Source organism: Megalobrama amblycephala, linkage group LG21 (assembly GCF_018812025.1).
Source record: "Megalobrama amblycephala isolate DHTTF-2021 linkage group LG21, ASM1881202v1, whole genome shotgun sequence".
NCBI classification, from domain to species: domain Eukaryota; kingdom Metazoa; phylum Chordata; class Actinopteri; order Cypriniformes; family Xenocyprididae; genus Megalobrama; species Megalobrama amblycephala.
In genome coordinates, this window is record NC_063064.1 from 25,716,913 (window position 1) to 25,739,844 (window position 22,932).

At 35.4% G+C, this 22,932-nt stretch overlaps 1 long non-coding RNA gene across 7 annotated transcripts in view; it reads right to left on the reverse strand.

Moving 5' to 3' along the window:
* LOC125256551 overlaps nt 1-22,932 on the reverse strand; it is a 44,818-nt gene that overhangs the window by 18,312 nt on the left and 3,574 nt on the right. Inside the window, exon 3 of one of the 7 annotated variants that reach the window (XR_007182136.1) lies at nt 18,404-20,131. The exons of the other annotated variants lie outside the window; for them this stretch is intronic. This is a non-coding gene — a long non-coding RNA (uncharacterized LOC125256551). Of the gene's footprint in view, nt 1-18,403; nt 20,132-22,932 lie in introns of those variants that run through there. 7 annotated transcript variants of the gene reach the window in all.

Here is a 22,932-nt window from a genome sequence, read left to right on the forward strand (position 1 = left end):
GAAACACTTAAGCAAAGTTTACTGGCTCATAGAGTAACACAAAATGTGCCCAATAAACATGGAAATAATATGGTCCAATGTCCAAAAGACAATGGTGCTGTCTGGTAAGTGATAGCACAGGAGAACTGCACATTCAAGGATTTTATGTAACGATACAGAGTCTGGCAATCATTGCTTAATTTCGAGGAATTGGAAGGTTACAAAATTGTCCAAGATGCAGACTCTCAGAATTTGAACCGAATGACCGACAAAAACAAACTGAAAGTTCTTGCACACACACGCACACACACACACACACACACACACACACACACACACACACACACACACGCAGACAAACAAAAGCATTTCCCTCAATAGACTGAGTGCTTTGTTGTCTGCTGTCATACACCATGGTGGATATTATTTCAAAATAATTAGTAGGTTTGCAAAGGCAATCACTGTTATTTTTCCTTAAACCCTTGACCCCATTTATTAAACTTCAATGCATAACTCGCCTCAAAATTTCTGCTACAGATATGAATAAGAATCACATGAGCAATCTTTAGGAGAACATTTTTACCTAATGACAGAATGAATCATTAGCAAGAATTCTCTGCGTCCACATTCATCCTCACATTCCTAACCGACTTGTTTTACCACATAAATCTGGCTACAAGGTGAATCCAAATGTTGAACATTCTTTAAAGGGGACCTTGTTTATAATTTAACTTTAGTTAGTGTGTAATGTTGCTGTTTGAGCATAAACAACATCTGCAGAGTTACGATGCTCAAAGTTCAATGTAATGGGAGATATTTTCTTTTAAAGAATTTGCTGTACAAACGGCTGGTAGGGACTACAACGAGCTTCATCCCAGGTTAGTGACATCACAAACCCCAAAATTTACATAAACCCTGCTCCGGAAACACACAACAAATGGGGTGAGACCATGTTGGGCTGCTTTAGAGAAGAGGAAGAGTTGTTGTAGTAGAGTGTTGTTACCATGCCGTCATTTTATGCAGGATTTTACTGCTTCACAAATGAGGGTCAATTCAATGCTGGATTTGCACAAAATATGAGTTGAATCAACTCCACAGCAACTACATAAATTTATCCACTAACCATTCAGAAACACCCAGTTGCATTCTAAATGTTGTAACTTCTTCCTGAGTCTCTCCATCAGTGTCCGACTCCGGTTTGAACAATGTAAGGCTGAACACCGTTACTGACAATAGTCATTTTGGCTGTGTGAGATTCTCCAGCTTTGTTGTTGTTGAGCAACCGAAGCGTGAGCTGTTAAAGGGGCCACTTTTGGAAAGGGGGCCGGGAGCAGCAACTAATTTGCACACACAAAAATGTTGTGTTTTTGCTCACACCCAAATAGGGGCAAATTTGACAAGCTAACAGAGAATTGAGAATTAGTCGCACATTTTTCATATGACAAATGTTTAAGATATAGGTTTGCACAAAAGTTTGGGTCCAGAATACAACACATACAACACAAACCAACCAACTAAATGAAAAAAGCACAATACAAACACAATTTTTGAGGTTATTCCTTTCTGACAATGCCAGTAGCAACAATAAAACCTGTAATATGCTCCATTATGAGCACAAACATTGCTTTTGTTATGTGCAGTGCATATTTAGGTGTACCTGATGCAATAATATGTAACAAAAGAACATTAAATGAAAAAATAGAAAAAAAAAAATGAGAATGCAGAAGTAATTCTCCATTATAATCCATCCATCATGCTGCAATACAAGTGGTTTGTTGTTCATTGCTTTTAGATGCTGATGCAGAAACATATTTAAAGGTTAAAATGAGTGGATTGACAAAATAAAATAAAATACATTAATAATTAATGTTGAGTTATTAGTACTGTCTGCTTAATATCTGCTTATTTTGATGTTCCCCCAACAGATATTTTATTGACTATAAGTAACTTTGCAAGTACATATAAACTTAATCTACTAACCCGAACCCTACCAGTCTACTAATACTGTACTACTCTGATGAGAGTTAGATGACGTGTAGGTGCTTTGTTATTTATAGTCAACAGAATGTCTAAAGAGGACCATCATAATAGTGTAACCAAAAAATTAGTTCACTGCATAGCTGCTTTAGTCTGGTTTAACCAGTCTACTAGTATTTAGCTAGTCATTCTGCTGGTCTCCCAACTCAAAAAAAATGGGTAAGATCAGCTTTGGCAAGGAAATTTTTTGCTGTCATACCGAGAAACCTTGTTTTTTATTTTTCGAGAATGAAAAATGGGGAGCAAGAGAGAAAAGAAGGTGGTGACATCTGTGTATTTGTCATTTACCCCTCTACAAGGGCAGCTGTGTAAAGAAATTAGACAGCAATAAGGCCTGAAATCTGCAGCTAAAAACAACCCCATGTCCCAGATCCCGGCCGTGTGCCCAACCGCATGAACGCTTTCAAACTCACCCTTACCAAAACAGGACCGCTCACTGCCCTCTCCTGATGACAGAATCATTAAATAACAAATGATTTTGAAGGTAACTGGGCCTGGCTATTGTATTTTAGTTATTTTTATCAGCATAGGGGCCGGATTCTTCAGCCAAGCATGTGGCCTAAAGCCATATTCTACGGTAGTTACATAACCAACAATAAACAACAGACACATAACATGACCTGATACCACACAGACTCTCACACACACAATCACTGTCACATAATTACACCACATACACTTGATCTGAGCTCACATACTAATTTCATCAGAACTCATCAAGTTGTTTAGCAGCTAATGACCACATTCTCAATGGCTTTAAAGCCATGGCACAGGACGTAGTTTAATTAACGCCTAAAATCTTGTGCAGATGCCCATGACCTCCATTTTTGTTTTTTACGCTCTCATTAGGGAAAGGGGTTATGTAAACACATGGAGCTGATAAGAGAGCACACTTTCAAGTTTGGGAAATTAGTGGAGAGCATCCAAAAATACTCCAGAGAGTGAGAGAGATCTTACCCAGAAGATTCAATCCTTTTTTCTATCAAAGCCTGTTTCTGACAAGGAATGAAAAAAAAAAAGGTAATTGCAACTTTTCATCTCAAATTTTTTTCTTCGCAATTGAAAGAGAAAAAATCTCACAATTTGGTATTTTTTTCTCGCAATTATGACTTTTTTTTGCAACTGTGAGAATATAAACAGAATCATGAGAAAAGAAAATTGTGAGATAAAAAGTCAGTTCTTTGATGAAATGTATATAAACTCAGAACTGCAAGAAAAAAGTCAGAATTGTGAAGTCATGATTTGAAAAAAGTCTGAATTGCGAGATGTAAACTCGCAATTGTGAGAAAAAAAGTCAGAAATTGTGAGATGTAAACTCGAAATTGTGAGGAAATTGTCAGAATTGCGAGATGTAAATGCACAATTGTAAAAAAAAAAGTCAGAATTGTGAGATGTAAACTCGCAATTGTAAAAAAAAAACAAGTCCGAATTGCGAGATGACAACTCGCAATTGTGAGAAAAAAAGTCAGAATTGTGAGATGTAAACTCGCAATTCTGAGGAAAAAAGTTCGTATTGCGAGATGTAAACGCACAATTTAGAAAAAAAAAGTCAGAATTGCGAGATGTAAATGCGCAATTGTGAGAAAAAAAGTGCGAACTGCGAGATGTGAACTCGCAATTGTGAGGAAAAAAGTTTGAATTGCGAGATGTAAACGCACAATTGTGAGAAAAAAAGTTCGAATTGCGAGATGTAAACGCACAATTGTGAGAAAAAAAGTTCGAATTGCGAGATATAAATGCACAATTGTGAGGAAAAAAGTCAGAACTGCGAGATGTAAACTCGCAGTTGTGAGGAAAAAAGTCTGAATTGCGAAATATAAATGCACAATTGTGAGAAAAAAAGTCAGAACTGTGAGATGTAAACTCGCAATTGTGAGGAAAAAAGTTAGAATTGCGAGATGTAAACGCACAATTGTGAGGAAAAAAGTCCGAACTGCGAGATGTAAACTCGCAGTTGTGAGGAAAAAAGTTTGAATTGTGAGATGTAAACGCACAATTGTGAGGAAAAAAGTCCGAACTGCGAGATGTAAACTCGCAGTTGTGAGGAAAAAAGTTTGAATTGCGAGATGTAAACTCACAATTGTGAGAAAAAAAGTCCGAACTGCGAGATGTAAACTCGCAGTTCTGAGGAAAAAAGTTTGAATTGCGAGATGTAAACTCATAATTGTGAGAAAAAAAGTTAGAATTGCGAGATGTAAACGCACAATTGTGAGGAAAAAAGTCCGAACTGCGAGATGTAAACTCGCAATTGTGAGGAAAAAAGTTCGAATTGCGAGATGTAAACTCGCAATTGTGAGAAAAAAAGTCAGAATTGCGAAATGTAAATGCGCAATTGTGAGAAAAAAAATGCGAACTGCGAGATGTAAACACGCAATTGTGAGAAAAAAAGTCAGAATTGCGAGATGTAAACTCGCAATTGTGAGGAAAAAAGTTCAAATTGCGAAAAGTAAACGCGCAATTGTGAGAAAAAAAGTGCGAACTGCGAGATGTAAACGCGCAATTGTGAGAAAAAAAGTTTGAATTGCGAGATGTAAACGCACAATTGTGAGAAAAAAAGTCAGAACTGTGAGATGTAAACTCGCAATTGTGAGGAAAAAAGTTAGAATTGCGAGATGTAAACGCGCAGTTGTGAGGAAAAAAGTCTGAATTGCGAGATGTAAACGCGCAATTGTGAGAAAAAAAGTGCGAACTGCGAGATGTAAACGTGCAATTGTGAGAAAAAAAGTTAGAATTGCGAGATGTAAACGCACAATTGTGAGAAAAAAAGTCAGAACTGTGAGATGTAAACGCACAATTGTGAGAAAAAAAGTCAGAACTGTGAGATGTAAACTCGCAATTGTGAGGAAAAAAGTTAGAATTGCGAGATGTAAACGCACAATTGTGAGAAAAAAAGTCAGAACTGTGAGATGTAAACTCGCAATTGTGAGAAAAAAAGTTTGAATTGCGAGATGTAAACGCACAATTGTGAGAAAAAAAGTCAGAACTGTGAGATGTAAACTCGCAATTGTGAGGAAAAAAGTTAGAATTGCGAGATGTAAACGCGCAGTTGTGAGGAAAAAAGTCTGAATTGCGAGATGTAAACGCGCAATTGTGAGAAAAAAAGTGCGAACTGCGAGATGTAAACGTGCAATTGTGAGAAAAAAAGTGCGAACTGCGAGATGTAAACGCGCAATTGTGAGAAAAAAAGTTTGAATTGCGAGATGTAAATGCACAATTGTGAGAAAAAAAGTCAGAACTGTGAGATGTAAACTCGCAATTGTGAGGAAAAAAGTTAGAATTGCGAGATGTAAACGCGCAGTTGTGAGGAAAAAAGTCTGAATTGCGAGATGTAAACGCGCAATTGTGAGAAAAAAAGTGCGAACTGCGAGATGTAAACGCGCAATTGTGAGAAAAAAAGTCCGAATTGCGAGATGAAAACTCGCAATTGTGAGGAAAAAAGTTTGAATTGCGAGATGTAAACTCATAATTGTGAGAAAAAAAGTTAGAATTGCGAGATGTAAACGCACAATTGTGAGGAAAAAAGTCCGAACTGCGAGATGTAAACTCGCAATTGTGAGGAAAAAAGTTCGAATTGCGAGATGTAAACTCGCAATTGTGAGAAAAAAAGTCAGAATTGCGAAATGTAAATGCGCAATTGTGAGAAAAAAAATGCGAACTGCGAGATGTAAACACGCAATTGTGAGAAAAAAAGTCAGAATTGCGAGATGTAAACTCGCAATTGTGAGGAAAAAAGTTCAAATTGCGAAAAGTAAACGCGCAATTGTGAGAAAAAAAGTGCGAACTGCGAGATGTAAACGCGCAATTGTGAGAAAAAAAGTTTGAATTGCGAGATGTAAACGCACAATTGTGAGAAAAAAAGTCAGAACTGTGAGATGTAAACTCGCAATTGTGAGGAAAAAAGTTAGAATTGCGAGATGTAAACGCGCAGTTGTGAGGAAAAAAGTCTGAATTGCGAGATGTAAACGCGCAATTGTGAGAAAAAAAGTGCGAACTGCGAGATGTAAACGTGCAATTGTGAGAAAAAAAGTTAGAATTGCGAGATGTAAACGCACAATTGTGAGAAAAAAAGTCAGAACTGTGAGATGTAAACGCACAATTGTGAGAAAAAAAGTCAGAACTGTGAGATGTAAACTCGCAATTGTGAGTAAAAAAGTTAGAATTGCGAGATGTAAACGCACAATTGTGAGAAAAAAAGTCAGAACTGTGAGATGTAAACTCGCAATTGTGAGAAAAAAAGTTTGAATTGCGAGATGTAAACGCACAATTGTGAGAAAAAAAGTCAGAACTGTGAGATGTAAACTCGCAATTGTGAGGAAAAAAGTTAGAATTGCGAGATGTAAACGCGCAGTTGTGAGGAAAAAAGTCTGAATTGCGAGATGTAAACGCGCAATTGTGAGAAAAAAAGTGCGAACTGCGAGATGTAAACGTGCAATTGTGAGAAAAAAAGTGCGAACTGCGAGATGTAAACGCGCAATTGTGAGAAAAAAAGTTTGAATTGCGAGATGTAAATGCACAATTGTGAGAAAAAAAGTCAGAACTGTGAGATGTAAACTCGCAATTGTGAGGAAAAAAGTTAGAATTGCGAGATGTAAACGCGCAGTTGTGAGGAAAAAAGTCTGAATTGCGAGATGTAAACGCGCAATTGTGAGAAAAAAAGTGCGAACTGCGAGATGTAAACGCGCAATTGTGAGAAAAAAAGTCCGAATTGCGAGATGAAAACTCGCAATTGTGAGGAAAAAAGTTTGAATTGCGAGATGTAAACTCGCAATTTTGAGAAAAATAGTCAGCACTGGGAGATAAAAGGTCACGATTACTTTAATTTTTCATTCTGTGGTGGAAACAAGCTTCCATTCTTTTCCTTCCTTTTCACAATCTAAACTTCATGGCTGCACTTTGTGACAAAGAAATACGCACTGACAAATATGACCTATTTCTACTGTAGTATGAAGGGCAAATAGACTCAGAGTTTTAGTGTCTTAGAAATCCCTCAGCTTTCATAACAACAGTCCCTGATGCCGCACACCCTGAACATTCTATTTTTACACAGGTTGTACATCATCCCGGCTTCCATTACAGGAGCAAACACGTGCAATGTAGTCACAACACAGCTGGGGATTTTACCCCATTTGGCAACACACCAAAATTAGACAATAAATTCAGTTACACTTACTGCACCACTGAGGGCATCCATCCTCATTAGCATGGCATGAAATACCCCACTGTCATTGTTGGTGCCGCCCATCCGTCTGTTGGCCTTGGGAATAGACTAGAAAGCTTGCAAGCCTTATTGTGACCAATTACAATAATCAAGCTTATTTTGAATGTAGAATATGCCATAGTTCATCTCAAAATCAAATGAAAGAAATTTCATTTATAAATTAGAAAATTTTACATTTATAATATTTTTATTACAATTCAACATGTTTTCCTCTCTTTGCTGATTATGATCTGTGCTGTGAATGAATACTTGTCCATTTTTTTATGAGAAATGCTGTCCAAATGTCCCATTTGTCATGATGACGTCTAAAGTCCCCGCCAAAGGAAGTAGTCCCTTTTAGCAGTTTGTTAGCAACCGCCGTTTTTAAGAGACAATAAAGGTTTAAAAAAAATCATAAGTGGGTTATAACTGCAAAAATGTAGCAAAAACCCATTAAAAAAAAAACATTTACCTCGGGGCGATGGAACCGGAAGTCCTAAAATGCTAACTCGCTTCCGGGTTTTGCCTACAAAAACACGTCAACCCTGAGGTACTCTATTGATATAGCGCGCAAGCGTTGAAACAAAGTCCCTTTCAAGTAAAGTCTGTTCACTTTGTGGCCATATTTGCAATGTCTCCAGGCAGCTATTTCGAGCATCCAAGACCAAGTCCTACTATCTATTTGAATGGGGGAATCCTGAAATCTCAAAAACTGCTTGGTGAACTCACATTTATATAACATATTTCAAATCAGCAAATCGGAAATGAACTGTCCCATAAATGTTTTTTTATATGCTTAAATAGCGTTAAAAAGGTTATTTTTCAGGCTAGACCGGCCAATACGCATGTGCAGTGCTAAGAGCGAGTCTCAGGTTTCTATGGGAATCTGAGCTTCTGTTCTAAGGGCAGCTGAAGTGATGCAATGACTTTACCAATCAGCGATTGGCTCTTTTACTTAGAAGGTGGGGCGTATTCCGCCATATTGCGCGTTGGAGTTTCTCCCTTTCACAAGTATTAGAAGTGAACCGTCTTTCTATATCTATAGTCTTTGGTTGAAGTTAAATGTCTGACAGACAAGATGGCAAAAGGTAAAGTTGTTTTTGATAGCATACATGAATATTAGTCGGCTATAATTTTGTAATTTAATGATCTACAACAGCCTAATACCAGTTTTCTTAAGATACACAAAGACTGCTCTTGTCACTTCCTAAAACGTGTACAAAATGTTTTTGACTTGCCACTGAAAAAAATATCTTAAAGGTGCCCTAGAATTAAAAATTGAATTTATCTTGGCATAGTTAAATAACAAGAGTTCAGTACATGGAAATGACAAACAGTGAGTCTCAAACTCCATTGTTTACTCCTTCTTATATAAATCTCATTTGTTTAAAAGACCTCCGAAAAACAGGCGAATCTCAACATAACACTGACTGTTACGTAACAGTCGGGGTGTACGCCCCCAATATTTGCATATGCCAGCCCATGTTCAAGGCATTAGACAAGGGCAGCCAGTATTAACATCTGGATCTGTGCACAGCTGAATCAAGAACAATAGCGAAAAATGGCAGATGGAGCAATAATAACTGACATGATCCATGATATGATATTTTTAGTGATATTTGTAAACTGTCTTTCTAAATGTTTCGTTAGCATTTGGCTAATGTACTGTTAAATGTAGTTAAAGTTACCATAGTTTCTTACTGTATTCACGGAGACAAGAGCCGTCGTTATTTTCATTTTTAAACACTTGCAGTCTGTATAATGCATAAACACAACTTCATTCTTTATAAATCTCTCCAACAGTGTAGCATTAGCCGTTAGCCACGGAGCACAGCCTCAAACTCATTCAGAATCAAAGTAAACATCCAAATAAATACAATACTCACATAATCCGACGAACACTTTGTAAAGAACCATTTTGAGGGTTATATTAGCTGTGTAAACTTTGTTTATGCACTGTTAAAGGCAAGCGCGAGCTCCGTGGGCGGGGAGCGTGAGCATTTAAAGGGGCCGCAACCTGAATCGGCGCATTTCTAATTATGCCCCAAAATAGGCAGTTAAAAAAATTTATAAAAAAAAAAAAATCTATGGGGTATTTTGAGCTGAAACTTCACAGACACATTCAGGGGACACCTTAGACTTATATTACATCTTGTAAAAAAACATTCGATGGCACTTTTAAACTGTCCCTGTCTAATTTATATAACAGAGAATTTAGAGTGCATTTTTATTATTTAAAATGAAAAACCTTCAATATCAGGTTGTTTGATTGAGCACTGCCACAACCCAGCAAATAAGTTAATGTATAAAACCCAACAAGCTGGTTCAAAATAACCCAGCATGTGTTTACCCTGCACTGGGTTAACCCAGACATTATTATTTTTAACCCAGAATTTCAGCTGTACATGCTGTTTTGAAATTTCACCCAATTACACACCAAATAATTCAAAAAAATACACATGCTGGTCAATGTTAAAATGCAGCTGTTGCTCCAGACAATGCATGTATGAAGAGCTCTGCTGAGAGGATGATGGGAACTTGAAAGAATTCAGACAACAAAGAGAAATGTGTTTTTCAGAGTGCCGTACGAGTCCCTCAAATCTGATGCAACCGTAGTGCACTCTGCAGCCCTCCTCTGCCAGATGCAGGAGGGTTGAGTACAAATACAATGTAGAAAACACATTTTTGAATAACGCGTCCACATTTTCTTCTTGATTGTGAATTTGTTTCTAACTGAGTATGGCAAATATGCAGTCTACACTTTTGACTGTTTTCAGTGATCAAATCACAGGCACAAATAAAAGCTGGTGGCAACAGTTAGTTTAAAATAAAACACATACGTAACAAGATAATTTGAAAAATCTATTCTGGGCAAGACTGGGCTGATTATTTTCTGTGACGGGCTATAATAACATCTGAGTGTCGCTCAAGGACAGAGAGGTATGAACAGGAATAGACAGATGTTCTATGTGGGGGTCAGGGACGGGCAGCTTCAGTTGACTCACCATGAGTCGTGTTTAACCTTACCAGTTGTTTTTCTTGCTTAATGCCCCTCTCGCCTCGTCTCCCGAGAGCTTTAAATGCCACCTGCAGGTTGTTGTCATATATCTGACAGCACAACAGCGACTAATTCAATCTTATTGTGTTTGGCTTCAACAAGCTGTTTAAATTCAATTTCCTCCGCAGACCCTTTGCTAATGACAAATGTGTCAAATGAGTACTATAACACTGTCCAGTAAACATGCAGTGCTAACTGAGAAGCTAAGACTAAACAACAGCTAGAGAACAATGCCATGCTTGTTTATTGGATAGCTGTTATTAAAAGAAAAGAATGCTTGGCAGTAGTGTTTGATACAGCAAGTATCGCAGGCTTTAAATTGGCCTTAACTACCCCATATATTAAATAACAGTACTAAACCAACAAAAAACATGGTAACATACTTCATCAAAATGCATAATGTTTTTAAATGCACATTTTCATATGAAAAACAAGTCAGTAATGCCACTAATTTAACCAAACTATCACAGTTAGTTGTAAGCGGAATGAGTCCGATTCACTAAAAAGAACTGACTCATTCAAGTCACATCGCAATTTAAGTCACATTTATTCAAAATTGATCAATTATGAAACTAATTAATCAGATAAATGTTGATTCAATTCAGTTTAGTAACATAAGAGTCATTAGTTGTTCTTCTTCCCGAGACTTTCCATCAGTGTCCGACTCCGGTTTGAACAATGTAAGGCTGAACACCGTTACTGACAATCGTCATTTTGACTGCGTGAGATTCTCCAGCTTTGTTGTTGTTGAGCAACTGAAGCACGAGCTGTTAAAGCTCCGCCCTCTTCTGGAAAGGGGGCCGGGAGCAGCAACTCATTTGCATTTAAAGTGACACACACAAATGGTGTGTTTTTGCCAAATAGGGGCAAATCTGACAAGCTATAATAAATGATCTGTGGGGTATTTTGAGCTGAAACTTCACAGACACTTTCTGGGGACACCAGAGACTTATATTACATCTTGTGAAAAGGGGCATTATAGGTCCCCTTTAACAAAGCACATGCAAAAGACTTGAAGCGGAAGCTGTTTTATAGAATACAGAAGTTTGTTGTGCATAACCTGTATTGCGATGTATGTTCTGCACTGTATACAGTAGCAGCATTGCAGCAACACTGAATAAGTATTGCACCACACTTTGCAGTGGTAAGCACGTGCGAGAATGTCATTCGCTTCTGGTATTTTTTTAAAAGAATTCTTAATCAGACAAAAAAAAAACAAACTGCCTAATGGTTATGAAAACAAGAACGCAATCTTGGGACAAACAGGTCAACTGAGGTCTAAAACAGTGAAAGGCAGCTAAGACATTCACAAATACTTTTATCTGTTGTTCCTCTAATAACACCTTTAGCAACTGAATAATCACAATACACCTTTTTTGTCCAGACACACCTTCACACACATTCCATTGAGTACAATCTACAGTCGCTCGGAGACAGCAGGGTAACGCACCCATTTACACTGATATGCTCACAGTCCGTAACCCACTATCACTTCTTTCAGACCAATGATAGTCCACATTAGTTCAAAGATACGGCACCACACTGACCTTTAGCGTCGTAATTACAGTTTCCCAGGCCTGTTCCCCTTATCAAACGCCATGTCATTTTAAACGAGAGAATACAAAGAAACGAAATGGCTTCTGGGGGAGTTTATATGACTGTTCTGCCCCAGTGTCTTCTTTTGATCTCAGCATGTGATAATTCACAGCTATCAATTGATAAATGCCATCAGCAATGTGGCATTTATGTATCTCTCAGTGCAAATTTAGCTCACCATCAGAGCTCTGTGCAGTTCTAGATTAATTAACGTCCCTGCCTGCAAGAAATAATCATGTTTTATTTCTTAATAATCTTGTATAATAATAATAATCATGTCACTCTTCTACCAGAACTAGACTAGCGTATGGCCATTACAGGAAGCCAGTGATTATAGTTTATAAAATTATAAATATGGATATTTTTCTTACAAAAATGGCCTTTATTAACCCCCTGGAGCTGTATAGATTACTTTTATGATGGATGGATGTGCTTTTTTTGGGCTTCAAAATCTAAGATACCATATTATAAAGCTTGAAAGAGCCAAGATATTTTTACATATAACTTTGATTGTGTTTGGCTGAAAGAAGAAAGTCATATACCCCTAGGATGGCTTGAGGGTGAGTAAAAAACGGGATAATTTTTGGGTGAACGAACCCTTTAAATAATTTCAGTGAGGTTTTATTAACGTTAACCTGATGTTAACTAGCCTGACTCACCTATTCTGAACATTTTTCAGCATACACCCATGAAACATGGAATTCCTTTTGATTTGTTATCTTGGACATTGTTATCAATGGCCATAAAGTTCAAGAGGAATCTGTGACATAAGCTCAAGTGTTACTGAATCTTGAAGAGCATTACGCAATACAATTTAGTTCCAAGTTCCAATTGATTGTCAAATCTTTATGATGACTAAATATGGCAGCATTCAGATTTTTTATACACTGTAAGAAAAAGATTCGTAGAAAAGGTACTGGTAATTTTGATAATAAATTCTGCCTGGACATTATCTGTTAAGTTTATGTACATTTCCTTTAACCATAACACAAAAGACAATGCAATTCATAATACCGGTAAAACTGTAAAATATCAGTATAGAAAATTCCTTCATAATAGTACATTGACCCCTATTTTTACAGACTTTTCTCAGAGATTATGTATCACTCAGTCAGTTGATAACTGTAAACACACACTGTTGCAATACACTAGGCAATGCTTTTCCATTTTTAAACACACAAAACATAAATAATGACATACACTATACAATAGTGGTTCTCAGCTGGTGGGTTGCAAAGCAAAAAAGGACTGCATCTGTTTTCAGCAGGGAAAAACAGCAGGGGAAAAATGCAATCCGTATAATCATGCACAGTTAGGACAGCAAAATAAATAGACTTAGCAGCTTTAGAAATGGAAGAGAAAACATTTCCCATATCTTTTGCTGTCCACATCAAAATTAATATTTTGGATATTGTATGATACACTGTGAGTAGGGAAAAGTCAAATAAACTTTTATGAGTATTTAGAACTTTCTTTTTCTTTTGAGTTCACGAAACCGACACATTTTAAGTAAACTGAACTTTCATTGTTTTGAGTTTTATGAACTTGCTTATTTTATTTAGACAAACTTAAATTTACCTGAAACTGGGCTGGGATTTCTATTTCTCAGCATGTTTTGCCATGACACTCGAAAGGGAAAATGAATACTAAAATTAAGTGTTAATACTCAAGATACTCAGAAATTTTCAAGTTAGGAGTAATTAAAATATACAAGTACAAAATTAAAACCTGCCAGTTCTGCTTAAATAAACTTTGAATTTCTTAACTTAAAAAAAATTGATGTTACTGATTACCTCAAATTTTTTGAGTTTTGCCAACTTATTTGGGTTTACAGTGTAGAAGCTAGGCAAATTAAACAGATACAAACATCAATATGTTTATCCTCAAAAAACATGCACATAAAAAGCACATAAAGTGAAAAAAAAAAACGTGAAAAAAAATTCAATAAAAATAATAAAATTATATTCAGTCCAAGTAAAAGCTGAGTAGAAACAATTGAGAACCTGGATGGATGGATAGATGGAACTTTAAAAATTGGGGAAAAAATAAATAAATAAATCCTTCAAACCTCAAGGACAAGTAGGTCATGTCATGAAAGTTCACTCTCAGAAATCTAATGCCAGAAGCTTAAGTTGACTTCTAATATATCAGCTGCAGCCAGTGTGGCTTAAGGATCACTGTGCAGACTTTATTAGTTGGAAGAAAGTTTTTGAAGGATGAAATAAATCGGCTTTGAAATTTCTGACACCAGAATTATCATCACACCAGATGATAACTGCTATCTAGTGCATCAAACCAGACTTTATTAAGAAATTTCTCTGCCGGTATGCGTGCAGGCCCGCAGAGAATAATCCAAGAAGAGTGAATCGCAGCCAGTATTTTCTGAAATGAAACTCATTTTGAATGCACTGCAGCAAGGAAAACAACGCTTGTTGTATGCTTCTGAGGCATAATGATCAACATTTGTTGGTCATGTAAAAAAAAAAAAAAAATAATCTAACCCAGGAGCTGGAAATAAAAACCTGACATTTTTTATTTGGTACTGGGCAATAACAATTAATGATGAGGTGGTAGAAAATACACCAAACATTGTAAAGAGTAAAGAGTTTCTACCTTACTTTACGTTATGTGTAACCAACTAAACTCAGGATGATTTATTCATATTAATTAGCTTTTTTACTACATGAAGCACATATATATGTACACTCACTGTTATACCTGTTTCACATTGGACACATAAGCAGTGCATATTTTTACTCTTTTGTAATTTATCATCATTAACAGAAAATCACTGAAGAGCCGCAGTTTTGTTACGTAACAGAAATTATGTTTGCAATGGTTCGCGATGTAAAGGTTCACAAGCCAGGTTCATTTTGCTGACGGTTTCTGTTGAGTTACCTTTTTATGTGTTTTTTCTATTCATTATATATTATAGTACGTTATAGAACCGTATTTATTTGTTTTAATTGTTTATTAATTATTTACTCATTTATTTACATATATCTTAATCTAACTTTTATTTATTTATCTACTTATTTTATTGTTTATTTACTAACTCATTTATTCACTTATTTATTTTAATCAATTTTTGTTTGTTTTATTTTTTATTGTTTATTTATTTACTCATTTATTCAATTATTTACTTTAATATAATTTATTTTATGTATTTATCTACTTATTTTATTGTTTATTTACTTACACACTTATTTATTTTAATACATTTTTTTTTTTTTTTTAACTCATTTATTCAATTTTTTACTTTAATTTTGTTTGTTTGTTTTAGTTTATTTATTGTTTATAGATTTATTTATCTACTTTCATTGTTTATTTATTTGTTTACTCTTTTATCGATTTGTTTGTTTTATTGTTTATTATGTAAAAGCACAATGTGAACCTGCCGCTGTTACACTGCACCAAGCACATGTGCTGCATATACATACAGTGTGAAACAGGCCTTATTTTTATACAGTATGTGTTTGTATCATTTGAGTTTCAGTTCAGTGTTTTTCTCATATAACTTTGACACTCCTGCTGAACACTTTCAGGGCTGACAGGTGAAAATGAAACCTTTGAAGTCCACTGCTTTCACACTTTACTGTGGCTTCCATAAGTCTCCCTGAGTCGAGGAACAGAGTCTAAAGTTAGTGCTATGAATCAGATCAAAGTTTCCCAAAGCACAGAGTCTAATCTCTTAGGACAGACAGGTTTGGTGGACACTGACTTCCACTTTTCTATATTCTTATAGGTCTATTCAAAGCTAGGCTCATTCTTAAAAGTCTTATCTAGAGCAATTCTGAATATCAAAAATTTTCTTCATGTTGTCATTACACTTATAGGTTACAGAAGACATTTTAAAGTAAACATTAACGTTTCTGAGCAGCTCTAGTCAGGCATGTCTCTCCATCGCACTAGATTCAACACCGCTCAGCGATTGGCCAGCCAGAGCAACAGCTACATGAGAAATCCATAACACTTTCTCAGAAACTGACTCAGCAGTTATAAGTTAACCTCATAAGCACTTCATATCTGTGCGTTAAATATCCATTTTAAACACAAGCGAAGTCAAAGGTCACACTTTCTGGAATCAAATCTGCGTCATTAATCTTTCATTGTTGTGATTCTTTACACTGACTTAGCAAATCACAAGGTTTTGTCAAACCTAAATGGCACGAAGAAGCTACCGTGACTATATGCAAATGTCACTTTTAAAAGGAAGACATGTGAACATGTGCACTAAAACTCATCTGGTTCTTAAAATCATAACTGTGGATTGCATGCATTAGCTTTCACAAAGTAAAGAAGATCATGTGTTTTTACTACAAGGCATGATGAATGAATGCGGTGAGCTGGTTTGGCCGGTGTGCGATGGAAAGAAGCACCTTTGTTGTTGGGATGCATTTCCACCTGTAAACTTGATTAATTGTGACTTCTCTATAGGGGAAAGGACAACATTGGCTTAAAATCTGGACATTTGCCTGCAAGACCCTGCAGTCTGCACAAAATAAAATGTGACTTTTGCGTCAACTAAGACAAAGCTAGCAGCAAAAATAAACCGTGGAGCTTGATTTTACCTGCTAGCCTGCTCTATTCTGTCCAAAAGGAAATGAGGAACGATTTAGGAGGGAATCTGTTAACAAATGCTTAATGCAATCTGCATGCTGCAATTCAGAATTCAGGTCCATTTTGAGTGCCCTTTGATTTGAATATGTCATTATAAATGAGAATTAAGCTTTGATAAGACCAGAATTATTTAACAAGTCATTACCCTTCATATTAAAAAGATGGATGGACTGTAATAAGGGGATATATCACTATCCTTGTTTTGTCTTTCAGCAGAATGCCGGCGAGCACATGGGGAGAGTGCTCTGTGAGAGCAGTGCAGCGTGGGAAGCTATTAGTGCTTTCTTTAAAATGCTTCTGATAAAGACACGTGAACACAACAGAGAACAAACAGCATGTTGCGTCACACACACTAGCATCAGGACTAGGGCTGTTAATCAATTAAAACAATTTAATCAAAATTGATTAATTGAATTAATCACTTATATCCATATTTTCTGAGAAAATGAAAAAAATTCAAATGCATTATTACTGAGGTAGGCAATGCTTGTAGCTGACCGAAGACTCAAAATAATTGGAATTTATGTATGATTAATTTTCTTTTTAAAACATTTTTGTTTTAACACATAACATTATATATTAAAATATTAATTATGTATTTATATATGTAATATATTTTAAAAAGTATATATATATATATATATATGATTATGAAACATGATCACAAAAATGCATGATTTATATATATATATATATATATATATATATATATATATATATATATATATATATATATCACATACATTTTCAATTTTTTTGTATTTTTTTATTTTTAATATTTAAAGCATGGAGCATGAATTACAATAATGTATAAATTGTATTTTTATACATCATATACATATATTTATTTATATATTATATACATTATAAGAATATTTCTAAGAATATTTAATTATTATATATAAATAAATGTATATATATATATATATATATATATATATATATATATATATATATATATATAAAATCACATGGGCATTATACAGTACACAACACAACACAATGCAATGCATAATTCAAAATACAGGTAAAACTCCTGTAAGAAACTAACACAGAAGATTCCTTCATATTTATACAGTACAATGTGTCCTATTTTTTCACATTTTCTTTTACAGTGTATGATAATGACACATGATAATTACACTGAAAAAAAAAAAAAAAAAAATATTTAAAAATACATGATCTCATACAGTAATCTCAAAGACTACACTACATCTGCCTAGCAACTGAGAGGACAAACAAAACCTCTAGCCAATAAAAAGAGAGTACTGGCATAATGAGAGTGCAAAGAGTGTCTCTTGCACTAGACTTGCATCAGACTCTGCACCAGACTTATTCTGAAAGAAAAAACTGTTGAACTGGCGGGCCGATATAAACAAGTAATGGGTTTTGACATATGAATTACAGTAGCCTGACAGCACAGGTGCTGCGAAGAGCACATCCTCACTGGTGTCAGACTCTTGGCACTGCCAGGGGAGTTTCTCAAGGTTGAGTGTGTCATTAATACGCTAAACAGCAGCCTCAAAATATAAGAACTGACAGAACTCAACTTCAGTGATTCCGTCTTAGCGAACTTAAGAGAAGCGGCTGCCTACGTGAGAGGCAAAATACAAGTGTGACTGAAAAATTCTTAGTTGCTGTGAATATATGTTAAAGTTATAAAAATATATAAACTATATATGAATTATATATACACATCAAAAGTTCTGTAAGATTTTTCAGTGTTTTTGAAAAAAATGTTCTATGCTCACCAAGAATCCTTTTATTTAATTAAAAATTCAATAAAACATTAATAATATTGAGAAATATTATTATAATATAAAGTAAAGAAAAATGTAATTTATTCCTACGATGGCAAAGCGGAATTTTCAGCATCAATACTCCAGTCTTCAGTGTCACATGATCCTTCAGAAATCATTCTAAAATTAAATAAATATTCTACTTACATGGGTTTAGATTAGAACAACACATCATGAGTATCTATAATTAGAGAATTTTTCAGTTTAGGTGAACCATTATTTATATTTTATTATTTTTAGTAGAAGCAGAGATCGTGCCTGAAACAATACATAAAATATCAGACGTCATAACTGATAAAAACACAGACGTCCATTTAAAAACTAGTTCAAATAGATTTCATGTGGTTTTTAATTATAAGCTCTGAAAGACCGTGTCTCAGATTAAACAGACTCAGCTGGGTTTCTTTTCATACTAGGACATTAATAGCCCTTCCTTTCCACAACTTTTAGCACAGTAGCTGTGGGTGAAGCACTCAGCCGCTGTATAAATAGTTTAGAGTTAGTACATTAATAACAATAGTCCTGTACTGAGTTTACAAAGTACAGCATATGTGTCAGTACAAATAAAATGCAATGGGGCGCCTTGTCCATACAAGAGCAATTACAAAGGAGTACTTCTAAAAAGAGCACAGGAGTATTAAAGGGCCTTAAAATAAAGCTGAACTCCAGCCTCAGTCACTGGGTGAGACAGAAGGGTTTATTTATAGACACCAGAGGAAGATCCAACAAACCGTAACAGGAAGAGTCCTCTCAGGAACATAAGGTCAATGGTGCTATCAGCCAGTAACGCAATGTGCAGGACTCTTGTTTTTCAAAAAACAACAATCGCCTGTGGTAAAACCAACATTAAAGTGTATAATAGCATAAAAAAAACAGGGCCTAATGGATTTGTGAAAAGATACCATTTCAAATGTTTGATGCATGAAGCCAGGTAGCACAAAAACCTTTTATGTGTTCCTTGCTCATAAAACCATCCTTTTATGCTTTTACAGAGCAATTCGGGACAAATTCCATCAGTTATTCCCATATGTATGTCAATTCTGCAGCTTGGTTTTTGAATTTGAATCTACATTAAATAAAAAGCTGGTGGAATCAAAACATATTTTCTCACATTTCTGCGGTTAATCAACAATTTTATTGAACTTTTACCTGTCTCTTAGGACAATTAGTGTGTGTTATCACAGAGCTTCCTTGAAGCAAGCTTGGGAAAGTAGTAGGGTGCATATTATACATTGCATGAGAATCAGTCAATAGTAACACAGACTTGAAATGCGAGCTGACACTTTTTTACACTTTTGTGCAATGTTCTTATAGACATTAAAATGTACATTTAAAATGGATAATAAAACAGTCCCAGATTAAAACAACATTCCAACCATGCTAAAATAAAGCAATAAGCCCCAAGAAGCTGTGGTTTACGTAAGCAATAAGGTACGATAGGCTGTGTTGTATTGTGGATAAGTCACGTCTGAAGGGCGTTGTTAGGCAACCCCTTCGGCTGTGACTTATTCACGATACAGCACTAGCCTCGAGTACCTTATTGCTTTTATAAAACGGTTACCACACAATACAAGTATTAAAGCAAAAAATATGTATTAATGCAACTTTCATGAAGGAAACTGTCACTAAGAGCCTTCCTGCCGCCGAAAAAAAAAGTCCCTGACCTTGAACAACAACAGAAGTTACATTATTACACCATTAGATGGCAGCAAAGACTGTCTTTATGAGTGTGTCAGACAGTAGCGAAGACTTTTATATTGAAAAGACTGAATTGTTCGAACATGGAACAAGACCCACCTGACAAATGCTTTGAGTAGCGCTGTCAGTCACGGGAAAACCCCTTAACTGTTAAAAGGACAAGATAATACATCGGACATTTAAACAGATTTTTTATTATAAACATAGGACTGACCTGAAGGAAAATGCTAAATCTGAATGCAGGTAATACACTTGCTCACTCAATCTTTTTCTCACAATACAGTAAGCTTCAATGAACAATTTCAATTGAGAACAAACAGTTTACGTTGCTAAGAGTGGTTGCTAAGGGTGTTGTGTAGTGATACACTGAACTGTTGGGTGAAGCGGTCATGGCCCTGTTTTATAGTGAATAAAACACAGCTATTGACCAATCAGAATCAAGGACAGGAACTAACCATTTTATAACAGCTAAGGGGCGTTGTTAGGCACGACGTGGAGCTGTTATAAATTATAAATTATAAAATGGTCACCACACAATACAAATATTAAAGCCAATAAATATATATCAATGCAACTTTCATGAATTAAAATCATTAAGTGTCTTCCTTCCGCTGGAAAAAATAGTCCCTGACCGTGAACAACATTCACGGTCATTAGATGGCGGCAAAGATTGTCTTTATGAGCGAGTCACTCAGTCGCAAAGACTTTTATATTGAAACTTGTTGTGAACACGGAACAAGACACGAATGACAAATGCATTGACTAGCACTGTCAGTGTCAGCAGGGCACGGGAAAACCCATTAAATGTTAAAAGGACAAGATCGCAGCGGACATTCAAACTGATTTTTTTATTATGAACATAGAACATAGAACATAGCAAATTCCTGTATTATATACAGGGAAATACTGTAAAAGATCTAACTGGACATTTCATTACATTTTTACAGTAAAATACTGTTAAATGCACAGTTTTTAGAAATCAATGAAAATACTGTAAACTGACATTCCCAGAATTGACACAACATTTAAAAGTATTTTGTTTAAATAATTATGTTTCTTTGTTTTTTTTTTATCCGCTATGCACATTTGGTTTTTATGTTACATCTTCTGTTGTTTAATGAATGTTTATTGCATTATTTTAGTGTCATGCGTGTTACCATGATGGTGTTTTGTGTATGCATGACTGACGCACCTTCTATAAACTAGTATAATTCAGCTCATGGAACTTGTAATGAACTTTGTCATAATTTTTCATGTGGCTTCCTCTTTTACCACCTGCGTTATTATGGTGGTTGTCAGTAAATGTTGAAAGTACAAAACAGATTTTAGTAGCAGTGTGAGTTGTTGGATTTACCTGTATAAAACTGCACTTTTCTTGTTTGTAAATTACAGTTTTATACTGTAAAATTTACAGGTTGCTCTGTAAATATGTTTATATTTTTACTGTATTTTTTACAGAATTATTCTGGCAACCGTAGCTGCCAGGATTTTTTTTGGTAAAAACAACAGAATTTTTTTAATAGTGATTCAGGGAAAATAGAAAATATTTAAACATGGGAAATAATCACCATTAACTTAAACCTTAAAACTGTCACTAGATGATTGCAGATCAGTGATTGGATTACACTCAAAAAGCACCATATTGGAGTTCAGCCAGTCATGTTTATCCACAAGGGTCTGTTACTTGCTTTGCTATTGCAGGTATAGTTATTGAACAAATCTAAGTTAAAATAAGGAATAAATAAAGCAAATGCTCTTAACAGGCCGGTTAAATCAGGTTACGCCATGCTTCTGTTCCTTTTAAATTTATCCCAGACTTATGAAATAACTATCCCTGACCTGTTAAGGCTAGCAAAGCCGGCTCTAACTTGGTTATGTTGTTGTCAGTATGTTTCTCCTGTTGGTGTGATAGACCGGTGACAAACAGAGCAGGATGATCTTCTGAAGTCAGACACACAAACATTAGAAAGCCCTGGGAACACACTAATGGCCAACACAAGAGCAGCTTAAAGACAAAGACACACATCGCCTTTTAGTGTCGTTACATGGATAATGTTGACTGATCAGTTCAGAAAACAGAGGAATATGTTGTCATATTTGAACTGAAGTGACCTTGCTAAATGCACATAAAACCCTAAAATAATAATTTCACTGAAAAGTACATTCAATACCCACACAATCCTTTTGAACGTTTCTAATTTAACAGCATTCTTTTCATTGCGAATTATATTATCAGAATAAAAATGTCAATTTCTGAATGTGTTCATGTTTGGTATGTGTTCCTTTTAGCATTGAAATCTGACTTTTTAATCAAAAGAGTTCACGTTCAGTGCCACAAATTTAATTTGCTTCATAACCTTTAAAACTTAATCAAAGAAAAAAAGAAAAAAAAAAGGAATCAAAGATTTTCATGTTTAAACCCCAAAGTTTTTGTTAAGGCCCAAGGGTTTGGGGTTGTGGACATTCTTATGGTGTCAGCAATTTGATGTTGTCATGATTTAATTTTCTCGCAGCTCTGTAATTTATTAGTCACATGACATGTGCTACCATGGCTTTTATGGTACAGTTGATTTGCTCAACGCGTTCCTAGAACAACATTTCTGTCCAAAAATGTAATCCTAACCATATCCCTATTCCTAAACCTAACCCTATACCCATACCTTACACCTAAACAAATTTGAGAGAAATGATAGGTGAACAACACTGATGTAGAAGCACCTAACCCTGGTTGTAAGTCTAAACTTAAAGGGTTAGTTCACCCAAAAATGAAAATTATATCATTAATTACTCACCCTCATGTCATTCAACACCTGTAAGACCTTTGTTCATCTTCAGAACACAAATTAAGTGAGGCCTACATTGCCAGCAAGACAATTAACACTTTCAATGCCCAGAAAGGTACTAAAGACATATTTAAAACAGTTCAAGAGACTACAGTGGTTCAACCT